The 15,306-nt window shown below is 43.4% G+C and overlaps 2 protein-coding genes across 4 annotated transcripts in view; one reads left to right on the top strand and one right to left on the bottom strand.

The window, feature by feature from the left end:
* LOC143989549 (uncharacterized) overlaps window positions 1–15,306 on the bottom strand; it is a 157,571-nt gene that overhangs the window by 26,100 nt on the left and 116,165 nt on the right. The window lies entirely within an intron of this gene.
* Window positions 1–15,306, top strand: part of LOC143989605 (uncharacterized) — a 270,608-nt gene that overhangs the window by 169,630 nt on the left and 85,672 nt on the right. The window lies entirely within an intron of this gene.

The raw sequence follows: 15,306 nt of genomic DNA, 5'->3' as shown, positions 1-15,306 counted from the left end.
GGACTCCGATGTAAAGGGGGACTCTTGTTATTAACTTCATATGATTAGAAATGTTATTTAATAGCAAAATATATGTATAGTTTATACTATATAAAAAAATATATAAAAATCATGCGCTGCTAAAGTGTTCGGGTTTGACTTGAAGAAAAGGTGGCAACCCTAGTTACAGTAGACGTCTGGTGCTTCCACTTTACACCTACTTCATTGATCTTTATGGTGTTTATCAATAAATTAAGCAAACTGATCCATGTGCAAATTCATATACAACATAAAGTGCTTTGTGCTCAAGATGCTGTTCCCTGCAGATCCACTACTTTCACTTTACACCTACTTCGTTAATCTTATATTATTTGCTGCTATAATAAATACACTAACAATCTGTGCAAACTCATGTAATCATAAAAAAAATTGTGCTCAATATAGTGTTCTCTGCGAGTTCACTGCTTCCACTTTGCATCTACTGCAATGAACTAATTTTGCTAAAAAACAAATCCACCAATCAATGAAAAGTTGATAAGGTGTAAAGTTCTCGTGTCCCAAACTGTGGCAGCTGTGATGGTGAGGGTGCCCCCTTAGTAGTGCTTCCCCACTCACCAGAACATTATACAACTTATGTGCCAGTTCCAGTATCTGGATATCTCTAAGTAGAGAATCTAACTGGACAGTTAGTAGTCGTTTTCTATGGGCCACCAAAGATATCGTCACATGCCTGATGAAGGGGTCCTGTGTGGCTCCGAAACGTTGCTTTCATCTTTTGATACTATGGGATTAAAGTTTTGGACCCACTTTTGGAGATCCTGGTGTGCTGGTGACACTTCCTTCTCCTTTCCAAAGATATAAGGGTACCCCTAATAACAACACATTTATGTGTTTCCCACAAAAAATATGGAGTGACCTCCCCTGTCTCGTTAGTTGCAAAAAAGGAATCTAGAGCTTGACTTAGATGTTTCTCATATTCCAGATGTTTCAAAAGTGTCTCATTCATTTTCAAATGCCAAATCACGAGACACTGGTTCTCCCAGTTCTATTATACAATTATGCCCCATACACACTATCAGATTTTCTGCTGATTTCTGTCTTCAGGTTTACCAAAACCATGTAGTGCAAGGGCCTGCCTGATTGCATACACATTGAAACTCCTAAGGTTTGACCTCATATTATATGGTTTTGGTAAATCTGAAGACAAAACTCAGCAGAAAAACTGATAGTGTGTATGGGGCTTTAGTTGGCGTATGATCTGAAAGAGTAAACAAGCCTATGGAGGCCTCATATAGACATGAGAGAACATTGTGCGTGACAAAAATGTAATCAGTTCTGGTACATGTCCTGTGTTTTGCCAAAAAGAAGTTGTAATCCCTGTCCTGTACATGAAGGGTTCTCCAGCTATCCATCAATTGCAGATCCTGGAGAAGTCCGTTAGCTCTTCGCAGTTTTGCATACGATAAATAGGAGGCACCTTTGGACACATCAAGCGTGGGATCCAAAGCCATATTAAATTCCCCTCCCACCAGTAATAGTCCCTCCGTATGTTGATACACCAAATGCAGATATGTCTCAAGTGCAGCGACCTGATCCTCATTTGGTAAATATAAGTTACCGTATATACTCGAGTATAGGCCGACCCGAATATAAGCCGAGGCCCCCAATTTACCCCCAAAAAAACTGGCAAACTTATTGACTCGTGTATAAGCCGAGGGTGAGACATGCCTGTCCATCCCTGTGTGTGTGTCCGTCCATCCCTGTGTGTCCGTCCATCCCTGTGTGTCCGTCCATCCCTGTGTGTCCGTCCATCCCTGTGTGTCCGTCCATCCATCCCTGTGTGTGTGTGTGTCCATCCATCCATCCATCCCTGTGTGTGTGTGTGTCTCCATCCATCCATCCATCCCTGTGTGTGTGTGTCTCCATCCATCCATCCATCCCTGTGTGTGTCTCCATCCGTGTGTGTGTGTGTGTGTGTGTGTGTGTGTGTGTGTGTGTGTGTGTGTGTGTCCAGCCTACCTGTGTCCCGAGCCTTTGTCCCGAGCCTCCGTCCCGTGCCTTGCCTCCGTCCCGTGTCGTGCCTTGCCTTGCCTCCGTCCCGTCCCGTGCCGTGCCTTCCCTTGCCTCCGTCCCGTGCCCTCTTCGTCGGCGCCTCGGCGGCCATTGTAAAATTCAAAAGCCGCGCCTCCGCCTTCGCCTGTGATAGGCGGAACACTGAATTTCCCAGCAGCCTGTGTTCCGCCTATCACGGACATCGTATCATCCTCGTCCGTAGTACGAGGATGATACGATGTCCGTGATAGGCGGAACACAGGCTGCTGGGAAATTCAGTGTTCCGCCTATCACAGGCGAAGGCGGCGCCGGAGGCGCGGCTTTTGAATTATAGAATGGCCGCTGTCTGTCTGCTCGACACGCTGATCGAGCGGGCAGACAGCGATGACTCGAGTATAAGCCGAGGGGGGCACTTTCAGCCTCAAAAAAGAGGCTGAAAATCTCGGCTTATACTCGAGTATATACGGTAACTAACGTAACCTTTTGCTCAAACAGAAGTCCCTTCACAATAAGGAGTCGACCCTCATCATCCGTAATTACCTTTAATTCCTTCCATGGGATCTGCTTAGAGAGGAGAACTGATACCTCACTTGACTTGGAAGTCTGAAAGTCACTATGATAGACTGTCCAAAACCTATGGTTCCCTAATTTTGGGATTATATCTTTTTTGAAATGTGTCTCCTGGAGAAAAACAATATGAGATTTAAGTCTCCCCAGCCCGCCAAGAAGTCTAGTTCATTTCTCTGGGCTATTTAGCCCCTTGACATTGTAAGAGGTCAAAGTTATCCTGGTCATTTTAGCGTTTGGTTATAAGAGGAAAAAATTTAAAAAAGAGAAGAAAAAGAAAAAAGGGACCCTAATATTAAATATCCAAATCCCTCAGAAAAATACAGATAGAGAGATAGGTGCAATTTTCGGACCTGTCTGCTATCCAAAAAGTAGGAAAGTTTGAAACACTTCCGACTTTTCTCCCACTGGTGGGGGGAAGTGGGTGAAGTGGTCAAGCAAGGCAGAGATCTAAGATGTGATACCAACACTAATGCACTTCCTGATCATCCTAAAAATATCTAAATAAGAAATATGCCTTTAATTCCCCCAGTAGTACATATAATACAGACATTACGTATCTATACTCCATAGCTAGGAGCATCGCTAGTCCAGGTGCATGATCAATTCTCCTTAACCACTTCCCACCCGGCCAATGCATATATACGGCCGGGTGGGAGCCATCTACTCCTAAAAGGACGTTCAGGAACGTCCTTCAGAAGTAGCGGGATCGCGCGCGCGCGTGCCCGCGCAGCGGCGCGATCCCGATGTGCTTGTGTCACCCGGACACGGCACATCTCAGATCAGCAGGAGGGCTCTGTGATTGGCCCTCCTGCTCACATGACGGCCGTGTCCAATCACGGCCGTCATGTGATGTAAACAATTAGCCGGTTGCTAGGCAATCGGCTCTCCTCTCCTCACACGGAAGTCATCGCTGAGAGGAGAGCAGAACGCTGCAACCGGCTGATGATCAGTGAGTATGAGCTGCTTTTTACAGCTTTTTACTCACTGATCATAAGTCTAGTGTCAACACACAACACACCACACAGTACAAACACAGTCCCCACATATGTCCCCAAAACACACATGTCCCCAAAACAAAACAACATGTCCCCAAATAATAAAAACACATGTCCCTAATAATAAAAACATGTCCCCCACATATGTCCCACTAAAATCACATGTCCCAATGATTATCTGCACACATATATACGTGATCATCTGCACACATATGTACATGATCATTTGCGTACATATGTCCCTGATCACACAAACCAATTATTATACACTTAACAGAATTATTTTTTACCAAAAACATGTAGCAGAATACATTTTGGCTTAAATTTATGACAAAATTTGATTTTATTGGATCTCTTTTCAAATAGAAAAAAGAAAATATTGTTTTTTTTCCAAATTTCCGCTTTTTTTGCGCTTATATCGCAAAAAATAAAAAACAGAGTCATGAATAAATAACACCAAAATAAAGCTCTATTTGTGCGAACAAAATGATAACAATTTCATTTGGGTACAGTGTAGCATGACCGCGCAATTGTCATTGAAAGCGCTAGAGCGATGAAAGCTGAAAATTGGGCTGGGAAGGAAGGGGGTGAAAGTGCCCTGTATTGTAGTGGTTAAAAAAGAAAAAATGCTTGAGATATATACTTTCTCATTCAGATTATAAAGTCATTAATGCAAGCAGAAAAAAAAAAGGAAAAATGTATCCATTGTCCTCTTATATCTCAAACCTTAAGCTGATTACATCTCTCAGAGGAGGAGCTTAATCAGATACCCAATTATAGATAATCTGACATTTTTTTCCCCTTTCTTTCTCCTCCCCCCTCTCTAACACCCACATATTCCACCCCCCAGCCCCAAATTCCCAGGCCCTATAGGACTAACCATCTCAGCCCAACTAGCCCGAGTTGTAAAACCATGCCACCCCCCCCCCCCCGGCATGTCATATGTCCACTATAGCCAAGCTGTCTTCTCTCGGGGTAAAGAGGGGTTGACACCTATCACCCCCCCACTATTGGTGGGCACTGCAGCACCCCCCCCCTCAATCCCACCCCTTCCGTGGTCATTTGTCCTGGGCAATGGGTGCCGACAGTTCCCCGCCTGCTCACCTGGCCAGCTGAATGTGATAAGGGAGAGAGGCCAGCCATGGATCACATGCATTCGCATCCTCTCGTCCCATCTTTCCCCTCCTCACCACTAGGGCAGATCTCTCGGGAAGTGAGGCGGAGCGGCTTGACGTTCCCTCGCCCACCTCCACCCCCTCGGTGAGCAAGGCTAGGATGCCAAACACCTGAGCAAGTCATACCTGCTCTTCCTCATCTCTTTCCTATCAGCAACGGAGGTGGGCTTATTACTAAAGCAGCGGCAAAGCCCAAATCTCTTTTAAATAGGGGTAATATGAGCAAATTACCAAAATTCATATGTAATAGTCCCCATCTGCCAGTGAATGTATAGTAACAATATACCTTTTCCTCAAATTAACCCTCAAAAAAAAAAACAAAAAAAAAAAACAATGAAAATATACTACAATCTCACTCATCCCAATCTAAACAAACCCATCCGTGATAAAAAATAAAAATAAAAAAGGCAGGGTATCTACCGACACCCCAATCAGTGGTTAGTTGTGTACAAAAACCTTTTAACCATTTACTCAATGAACAGTAACAATGTTCCACCGCCTCCAACAACCCAATCAGTGAGTGGTAGCAATGTGCAACATCCTCTAACCTCCCGATCTGTAAGTGGTGACTATGTACAAGAAAAAAATAATAAAAAAAATATTTAATCACCCTATCGGTGGTAGTGTGCCATAACCTCCAAGCTCCCTCTCAATGGGCAGTGATGGTATGCAATAAATTCTTCTAGCCCAATCAGTGTGCTGTGATAATATTCATTAATCCCTAACCTCCAATCGGTAAACAGTGATACTGTGCAAAATTCTCTAAAAAATACCTTAGAAAAACAGTGATTGTATACCAACCCCCCAAAAACTCCTTGAAAACAACTGTGTGTAGAACATTTCTCTTACTCCCCAATCAGCGAGCAGTAGTGTACATCGATCCTCTACAATCTACAAAAAAAAACCTCAAAGGAAACACATTGAACACGGGCTTCTGGGACCTCAATCTTCAACTTACCTAATTCTTATTTATTTAGATATTTGAAGCTTCTCCATATTTTCCACAGGACAGCTCAAGGATTGTTTAATCATCTTTAGAATTGGTACTCAGGGTTGAGTGCCTGGATAAGCTCACCTCGAGACTGTATTCTCATTTTACTTTCATTTCTATTTTGCCATTAGTAGGTCTCAGAGCTAGGTGGATGCGAGATATACCAGATTTGGATATGGAAGACTGGAGGGGTGTGTGGGATTTCCCTCTGCGAACTCTGGTATCTTTGAGAGACCGCATGACTCAATTCAAATTGGTGCATATATTACGCTGTATAGACGAAATGAGGAAAAAGGAGGGAGCACCCACAGTGCCACATCCATATATATCAAGGGAAAACAAGGAAGATACCGAATGGATATCAAAAGGTCGGGCTTTTAAGGCTATATGAAGCAAATATGAAAGTAACAAAAATAATTTATTAGAAACAGTGTTCAAAACCACATAAAAATCATATAAAATGATACAATTTGTACATTGAGCCCTTGTGCGTTGCGTCTACGCGTTTCACCGTAAAGGCTTCCTCAGGACACAGAAAAAGGTTCAAAGACGTAGCAAGAGAGAGCAGAAATAAATCTCACTATCTTCAACTAGGCTGCGCCTTATGTACAAATGTCATAGCAACACAGACAAATCCAAATATATGGAGACAGTCAACCACACTGTGATAGAATAGACAGCAAGTGGCACGTTCTAAGGAGTACAAACAAAAATTAGTAGTTGCTTATAGCAGGGGCAGGAATGAAGACTCATTCACTATTTTACCATCAATAGGGACAGCCAATAGAGGACACAATCCCATCCATATGGAGCTTAGTAGATGCTGGTGACACATAGTATAGCCAGACAGCATATATAGAGGCTAAAAGTATTTTTGTAGATACAATGAAGGCCTACCTGCGGGAGACAGCCCAACGCTGTGCACATATCACAGTGTGGTTGGTTGACTGTCTCCATATATTTGGATTTGTCCGTGTCGCTATGACATTTGTACCTGAGGCGCAGCCTAGTTGAAGATAGTGAGATTTATTTCTGCTCTCTCTTGCTACGTCTTTGAACCTTTTTCTGTGTCCTGAGGAACCCTTTGCGGCGAATCGCGTAGACGCTACGCACAAGGGCTCAATATACAAATGGTATCATTTTATATGATTTTTATATTGTTTTGAACACTGTTATGACATTGTATATTTTTGAATAAACTATTTTTGTTACTTTCTTATTTGCTTCCATGCCTTAAAAGTCAGACCTTTTGATATTTATTTGGTCTCTTCCTTCTTTTACGCTGTATAGACATCAAAAGATAAATCCTGCATGCTCTTCTGAGTGTTGGCAGCGTGGAGCATCTCAGGGGGGTTTTACACACATTGTTTGGACTTGTCCATATATAGTTATCTTCTGGGGGGAAGTGGTAGATTTATTGGACACTATTACCTCTGTTCCTTTACCGGTCTCAATGTCTGTTTGCCTGCTGGGTCTGGTAGAGAGTATTGTTCCTATAGTGTCTGAGTGAGTGTTCACTAATACAACATTATTCTATGCAAGAAAAGCCATTGCTATGCATTGGAAGAGACCTTGCCCTCCCACACTTTTATACTGGAAACAATTGATTAATAATAATCTCCCATTGTATAGAGGACACTTATATTAATAGGGGTTGCCCTAGCAAATATGATAAAGTCTGGGCAAAGTGGCTGGACAAACCGTAACAGCATCTAATGCCGATGGGGGTCATTATACATAATATAGGTGTATTATTTTTATTTTTTTTTGTTAATTATTGTATTTTTTTTTAAAGTTGTCGCTTTGTTATTCAGAATTTTTACTTTGAAGCAATAGTTGCTATACAGGGTAATTGGATCCTGATAGTGTATTAATATATTTTATCTTTCAATGTGTATGATGTCCTGTTGTGCTGTGCTTTGTTTTGTCTGTTCGTCTGTTAATGAAATTAAATAAAAAGATTTATAAAAAAAAAAAAAATTATGTTTTTGTTAATTGTGTATAGGGATATAAAGATATACCTTACATTTTGTTTGGTTCTAGTCATATGTAATTATATCTGTATCCATTTTCGAGACTTATGCAGGCCATACACGGTCCAATTTCGAACGAATTTTCTTTTCAAAATCAGAAAATTCGTTTTTTTTGTGATCCGATGATGCCACCATTGATTTTCGAAATTCGGCCAACCAAGCCTTCAATTTCACCTCATGTTGCTACAGAAAAGAATTTTCTTGGCTGGGAATCTTCTTTTCTCTCCGTACATTTTCTTTTATCTCCGTACATTTTCTTTTCTTATTACGTTTCTCGCACGATTCTCCCATTATTGATTAGAAAATTGTTTGTTTTTCTAAAAATTTCCAACATGTCCGATTCCTCAAATTTTATTTCCGCACGAAAATCGGCTGTTGCTGCAGCCCACTAATGGTGCGAAATTCATACGAAAATTCTTAGATACGATTTTTGAAAGAAAATTCTTTCGAAATTCGAACCGTGTATGGCCGGCATAATATAGTATCTTTCTTACATACACTAAGAAATTTTGTATTCTTTGGTGGAAATTTTTGGATGACATATTAGTTAGATATATAAAAGGTTATTTCATTATCATCATTTCAGGATAAGATGCCTATTCTGTTTTATATTCTCTCAATTATTACATTATGGTGATTGTACATGTACTGTATATCACACAATGTACAGGGATATAATTCCTTATCTAAACACAGTAAGCCCTTGTACACACGGTCGGACATTCCGACAACAAAATCCGTCAGATTTTTTCAGACGGAGTTTGTCCGAAACTGGTGTTGCATACACACGGTCAGACAAAGTTGTTGGAAAATCCGATCATTCAGAATGGGATGACGTTTGTTCGTTACGACGGGACTACGTTGCGGCTAGTAGCCAATAGCTTTGGTCTCGTAATTTGATTTGAGCATGCGTGGCACTTTGCCCGATCGGAATTCTCTACAAACGATCGGACAAAATCCGATCGGATCATGTTGTCGGAAAATTTTATATCCAGCTCTCAAACTTTGTTGGTCGGACATTCCAACGGAAAAAGTCAGATGGAGCCTACACACTGTCAGATTATCAGACAACATGGTCCGATCGGACATTTTCCGTCAGAATGTCCGACCGTGTGTACAAGGGCTTAGACCTTTATGCAGTATAAAGATTGGAGCAAAAATTATCCTAATCCAGGAGACACATTTTTATAAAGATAATCATCCAAAGTATTTTCACAAAGCATACTCTCAGGTATTTTATACAACCTATTCTTCCAAACGAAGAAGAGTAGCAGTTTTTATTCATAATTCCCTGGCTCTTGAGGTTCAATAGATCTTTAACCACTTGCCGACCGCCGCACGACGATATACGTCGGCAGAATGGCACGGGCAGGCATATGGGCGTATATATAAGTCCCTGCCTGCCCGCGGGTGGGGGGCCCGATCGGGCCCCCCCCCGGTGCCTGCGGCGGTCGGCATTCCTTCGAGAGCGATCCGGGATGAGGGGGCGGCCATTCATTCATGGCCACCCCCTCGCGATCGCTCTCGACGAATGGAAATCCCCCGTGACATCACTTCCTCTCCTGTAATGTAAACACAGGAGAGGAAGTGATGTATTCTCTCCTCTGTGTCGGTATTTTTCGTTCCGACACGGAGGAGAGCGGATCGGTGAGTTGCACCAACACTCTACACACACAGTAGAACATGCCAGGCACACTCACACCCCCCCTTTACCCCCCCAATTACCCCTGCCCCCCAGTCACAGTGACACCAATGTCATTTTTTTTTTTTTTTTTTGCATTGGTGTCATTTGTGACTGTAATAACTGTTAGGGCAGTTAGAGTTAGCCCCCTTTAGTTCTAATGTACCCCCCTAACCCCCCCAATAAAGGTTTAACCCCGTGATCACCCCCCGTCGCCAGTGTCACTAAGGCTGGGTTCACATTGCAGCGGTTTATGAGAACGAATGTGATTCGCACCGCACTGCAGTGCAAATCACATCCGATCTCTGTGCGATTCGAGTTCAGCCATTCGCCGCACCCGCCGCACCCGCCACACCCGCCGCAAATTCGCACGGGACCCTTTTTTTGGCCCGCAGCAGAATCGGATCGCATGGGTGTTCACACCATGCGATCCGAGTTTGCAGATCGCACTGCGATATGCGAACTGATCTGGGGGTGTCAGTAACATTTCACTGACACTCCCAGCAGTTCGCATAGGGCAGTGTGAACTGCCGCCGGGAGGCATGCGATGCGGGAACCCGCCGCGGATTCGCGGCGTTTCCGCATCGCTCCAGTGTGAACCCAGCCTAATAAGCGATCATTTTTCTGATCGCCGTATTAGTGTCACAGGTGACGCTAGTTAGGCAGGTAGGTATTTAGGTTCGCCGCAGCTTTTTATAGCGCCAGGGACCCCCATATACTACCGCATAAAGCCCCCTGATTGCCCCCTAGTTAACCCTTTCACCTGTGATCACCATATAACTGTTACAGGTGACGCTGGTTGGTTAGTTATTTTTTTATAGTTTCAGGGCACCCGCCATTTATTACCTAATAAAGGTTTAACCCCCTGATCACCCGGCGGGTGTCATTTGTGACTAATAACTGTTAGGGCAGTTAGGGTTAGCCCCCTTTAGTTCTAAGGTACCCCCCTAACCCCCCCAATAAAGGTTTAACCCCGTGATCACCCCCCGTCGCCAGTGTCACTAAGGCTGGGTTCACATTGCAGCGGTTTGAGAACGGATGTGATTCGCACCGCACTGCAGTGCAAATCACATCCGATCTCTGTGCGATTCGAGTTCAGCCATTCGCCGCACCCGCCGCACCCGCCACACCCGCCGCACCCGCCGCAAATTCGCACGGGACCCTTTTTTTGGCCCGCAGCAGAATCGGATCGCATGGGTGTTCACACCATGCGATCCGAGTTTGCAGATCGCACTGCGATATGCGAACTGATCTGGGGGTGTCAGTAACATTTCACTGACACTCCCAGCAGTTCGCATAGGGCAGTGTGAACTGCCGCCGGGAGGCATGCGATGCGGGAACCCGCCGCGCATTCGTGGCGTTCCCGCATCGCTCCAGTGTGAACCCAGCCTAATAAGCGATCGTTTTTCTGATCGCTGTATTAGTGTCACAGGTGACGCTAGTTAGGCAGGTAGGTATTTAGGTTCGCCGCAGCTTTTTATAGCGCCAGGGACCCCCATATACTACCGCATAAAGCCCCCTGATTGCCCCCTAGTTAACCCTTTCACCAGTGATCACCATATAACTGTTACAGGTGACGCTGGTTGGTTAGTTATTTTTTTATAGTTTCAGGGCACCCGCCATTTATTACCTAGTCTCACTAGTGTACCCCTAAATTTAGGGGTGTCTACTTTCCAAAATGGGGTCATTTGGGGGGGGTTTGTGCCATCTTGGCATTTTATGGCCTTCAAAACTGTAACGCCCTTAGAAAGCCTGAAGGCGGTGCTTGGTTTTCGGGGCCCCGTACGCGGCTAGGCTCCCAAAAAGTCCCACATATGTGGTATCCCCGTACTCAGGAGAAGCAGCAGAATTTATTTTGGGGTGTCATTTCACATATGCCCATGGCATGTGTGAGCAATATATCATTTAGTGACAACTTTGTGAAAAAAAAAAAAAAAAAAAAAAGTTTGTAATTTTCCCGCAACTTGTGGCAAAATATAAAATATTCCATGAACTCAACATGCCTCTCAGCAAATAGCTTGGGGTGTCTACTTTCTAAAATGGGGTCATTTGTGGGGGTTTTGTGCCATCTTGGCATTTTATGGCCTTCAAAACTGTAATAGGTAGTGAGAAGTGAACTCAAAAATTTACGCCCTTAGAAAGCCTGAAGGCGGTGCTTGGTTTTCGGGGCCCCGTACGCGGCTAGGCTCCCAAAAAATCCCACATATGTGGTATCCCCGTACTCAGGAGAAGCAGCAGAATTTATTTTGGGGTGTCATTTCACATATGCCCATGGCATGTGTGAGCAATATATCATTTAGTGACAACTTTGTGAAAAAAAAAAAAAAAAAAAAAAAAAGTTTGTAATTTTCCCGCAACTTGTGGCAAAATATAAAATATTCCATGAACTCAACATGCCTCTCAGCAAATAGCTTGGGGTGTCTACTTTCTAAAATGGGGTCATTTGTGGGGGTTTTGTGCCATCTTGGCATTTTATGGCCTTCAAAACTGTAATAGGTAGTGAGAAGTGAACTCAAAAATTTACGCCCTTAGAAAGCCTGAAGGCGGTGCTTGGTTTTCGGGGCCCCGTACGCGGCTAGGCTCCCAAAAAGTCCCACATATGTGGTATCCCCGTACTCAGGAGAAGCAGCAGAATTTATTTTGGGGTGTCATTTCACATACGCCCATAGCATGTGTGAGCAATATATCATTTAGTGACAACTTTGTGTAAAAAAAAAAAAAATATTTTTTTTTGTCATTATTCAATCGCTTGAGGCAAAAAAATAAAATATTCAATGGGCTCAACATGCCTCTTATCAATTTCCTTAGGGGGTCTACTTTCCAAAATGGGGTCATTTGGGGGGGTTTTGTACTGCCCTGCCATTTTAGCACCTCAAGAAATGAGATAGGCAGTCGTAAACTAAAAGCTGCGTAAATTCCAGAAAACGTACCTTAGTTTGTAGATGTGACAACTTTTGCGCAAACCAATAAATATACAATTATTGACTTTTTTTTTACCAAAGACATGTGGCTGAATACATTTTGGCCTAAATGTATGACTAAAATTGAGTTTATTGGATTTTTCTAATAACAAAAAGTAGAAAATATCATTTTTTTTCAAAATTTGCGGTCTTTTTACGTTTATATCGCAAAAAATAAAAATCGCAGAGGCAATCAAATACCATCAAAAGAAAGCTCTATTTGTGGGAAGAAAAGGACGCAAATTTTGTTTGGGTACAACATTGCATGACCGCGCAATTACCAGTTAAAGCAGCGCAGTGCCAAAGTGTAAAAAGACCTCTGGTCATTTACCAGCAAAATGGTCCGGTCTGAAAGTGGTTAAAGACCCTGAAAGTAGGTTTTTAATCTTTAAAGGCACTATAACTATACACCCGCTATGCATCCCGGGCTCCTCTTGCCCATCTGTAGACCCGGGACCAGCATAGCGGGTGATGATGGGTAGAGGGGAGGAGAGAGGACACACATCCGCTCTCCTCTCCTTCTTGTTTCTGACCCAGAAGTGACATGCATGACATCACTTCCGGGTCCTCGTTGACAGTTTCCTGGCTATCAAGGCCAGGACAGAATATAATGCAGTGTGATCTGCATTATACTTCAGTAGAGCACAGGGGATACATTGGGGGTCTTTTAAACCCTGGATGTCTCATTAAAGAGAACCTATCACCAAAAAATCATCACATAGGGGATTTTTTGTCCTCTACATCAGCGTTTCAACTTTTTTTTTTCAGTCAAGGCACTCTTCAAAATGATGGACAGTCTCGAGACGCCTTCCAAAATGATGGACAGTCTCGAGGCGCCCTCCAAAATGATGGACAGTCTCGAGGCGCCCTCCAAAATGATGGACAGTCTCGAGGCGCCCTCCAAAATGATGGACAGTCTCGAGGCGCCCTCCAAAATGATGGACAGTCTCGAGGCGCCCTCCAAAATGATGGACAGTCTCGAGGCGCCCTCCAAAATGATGGACAGTCTCGAGGCGCCCTCCAAAATGATGGACAGTCTCGAGGAGCCCTCCAAAATGATGGACAGTCTCGAGGAGCCCTCCAAAATGATGGACAGTCTCGAGGAGCCCTCCAAAATGATGGACAGTCTCGAGGAGCCCTCCAAAATGATGGACAGTCTCGAGGCGCCCTCCAAAATGATGGACAGTCTCGAGGCGCCCTCCAAAATGATGGACAGTCTCGAGGCGCCCTCCAAAATGATGGATAGTCTCGAGGCGACCTCCAAAATTATGGACAGTCTTGAGGCGCCCCAATCTAAAATGTAAAAACTATTCTAATAGTTCTACATAATGCAATAACACAAACACACGTAGGACACTCAACGTTATAAGTGATTTATTCTTCCAAAGCAAATACACTTTTGCAAACTGGTCCTGACTAGTATTCCAATGTTTCTCTTTTCCCTCAGATTTTCTCTGTTACTTAGCTAATGAGACCCCAAAGTTGATGGAGAGAGGCGGGGGAGGGTCAAACTAGGGTTATATTCAGGCAACTGACATCCTCCTTATAAACCCATGATGTCATTGGTCCTTAGGAGGTCGGCAGCTAGAAGGTTGTAATGGTGTACAATGAAAACCTGTGACTTTGTGTAACTAAAAGGTTTCATACACCCTCTGGCTTGTATACAATTTTGAGGCAATTGTTAGGCATTTTGCCAAGGCGCCCTTGGAGAAACCTCAAGGTACCCTGGTTGAAAAAGGCTGCTTTATGTGATCAAAAGTGAATTGTAAAAAATGAATTTAAACCCAGGCATATAAAGCCCCCCTCCCAAAAAGGAGACCCCGCCCCTACATATACACATGTACAAACATTAACTCACACATTGGGGCGCTTACGCTTAAAAGAATTGATTACAATACACATTACATATTGCCATGCAGGCCAGAATGAGAGCAATAATTCTACAGTAGACCTCTTCCGTAACACTAGACTGATGACCTATAGGGGGCCTTTAAAGCGTCACCTATAGAAAATATGGGGTACTGAAGTTTGTCACCATTTCACAGGTTCACATAAATTTAAGGTTTGACATGTTGGGTATTTATTTACTTGATGCAACCCCGACTTTTATTTTTACCAAAAAAATTGGTAATTTATTGTGTTTTTGTGCCCCCTAAAAAATTTTAACAGAAATTTTGCATTTCGTAGACTTGCGTTAATATCGTGTGACAAAAAAATTGGAACTTCCACTATTTTATTCTCTAGGGCAGTGGTCATCAACCCTGTCCTCAAGGCCCACTAGCAGGCAAGGTTTGCAAGATAACTGAAATTCATCACAGGTGATATAATTTGCTGCTCAGTGATTGCAGTATTCCAATCTGCATCTTCCCAAGGTAATACAAAAACCTGACCTGTTAGTGGGCCCTGAAGACAGGGCTGATGACCACTGCTCTAGGGTGTCTGCTTTCAGAAAATATATCATGTTTTGGGGATTTTATATAATCTTCAGGCCTAAAATAATTTTTTTAACTCCTTCCCGCCCATCCTATAGCAGAATGATGGGCAGGCGGGGGTTCCATTATCCTGACTGTATGTCCTATGATGTCCAAAAGAATAAGACGCTCTGGTGCACGGCAATCAGTGGTGCCGTGTGTCGCTTTGACACACCGCATCTACAATCTTGGTAAAGAGCCTATGACGCTCTTTACCATGTGATCAGCTGTGTCCAATCAAAGCTAATCAAGCCGTAACCAGGAAGTGCCAGTTATCATCTTTCCTTTATTCATGCTGACAAGACGCGAGTAGAGGAAGACGATCAGCGGATCTCCTCTGATATTCAGCATTGATGATCAGTACAGGCCCATTAGCGATGATTGCCAGCGATGACCACC

The sequence above is a fragment of the Lithobates pipiens genome, unplaced genomic scaffold (genome assembly GCF_037356315.1).
Source record: "Lithobates pipiens isolate NorthernLeopardFrog02 unplaced genomic scaffold, aLitPip1_a1.2 Scaffold_18, whole genome shotgun sequence".
NCBI classification, from domain to species: Eukaryota; Metazoa; Chordata; class Amphibia; order Anura; family Ranidae; genus Lithobates; species Lithobates pipiens.
The sequence above is the reverse complement of the archived record's forward strand: the minus strand, read 5'-3'. Positions and strand labels throughout refer to the sequence as shown.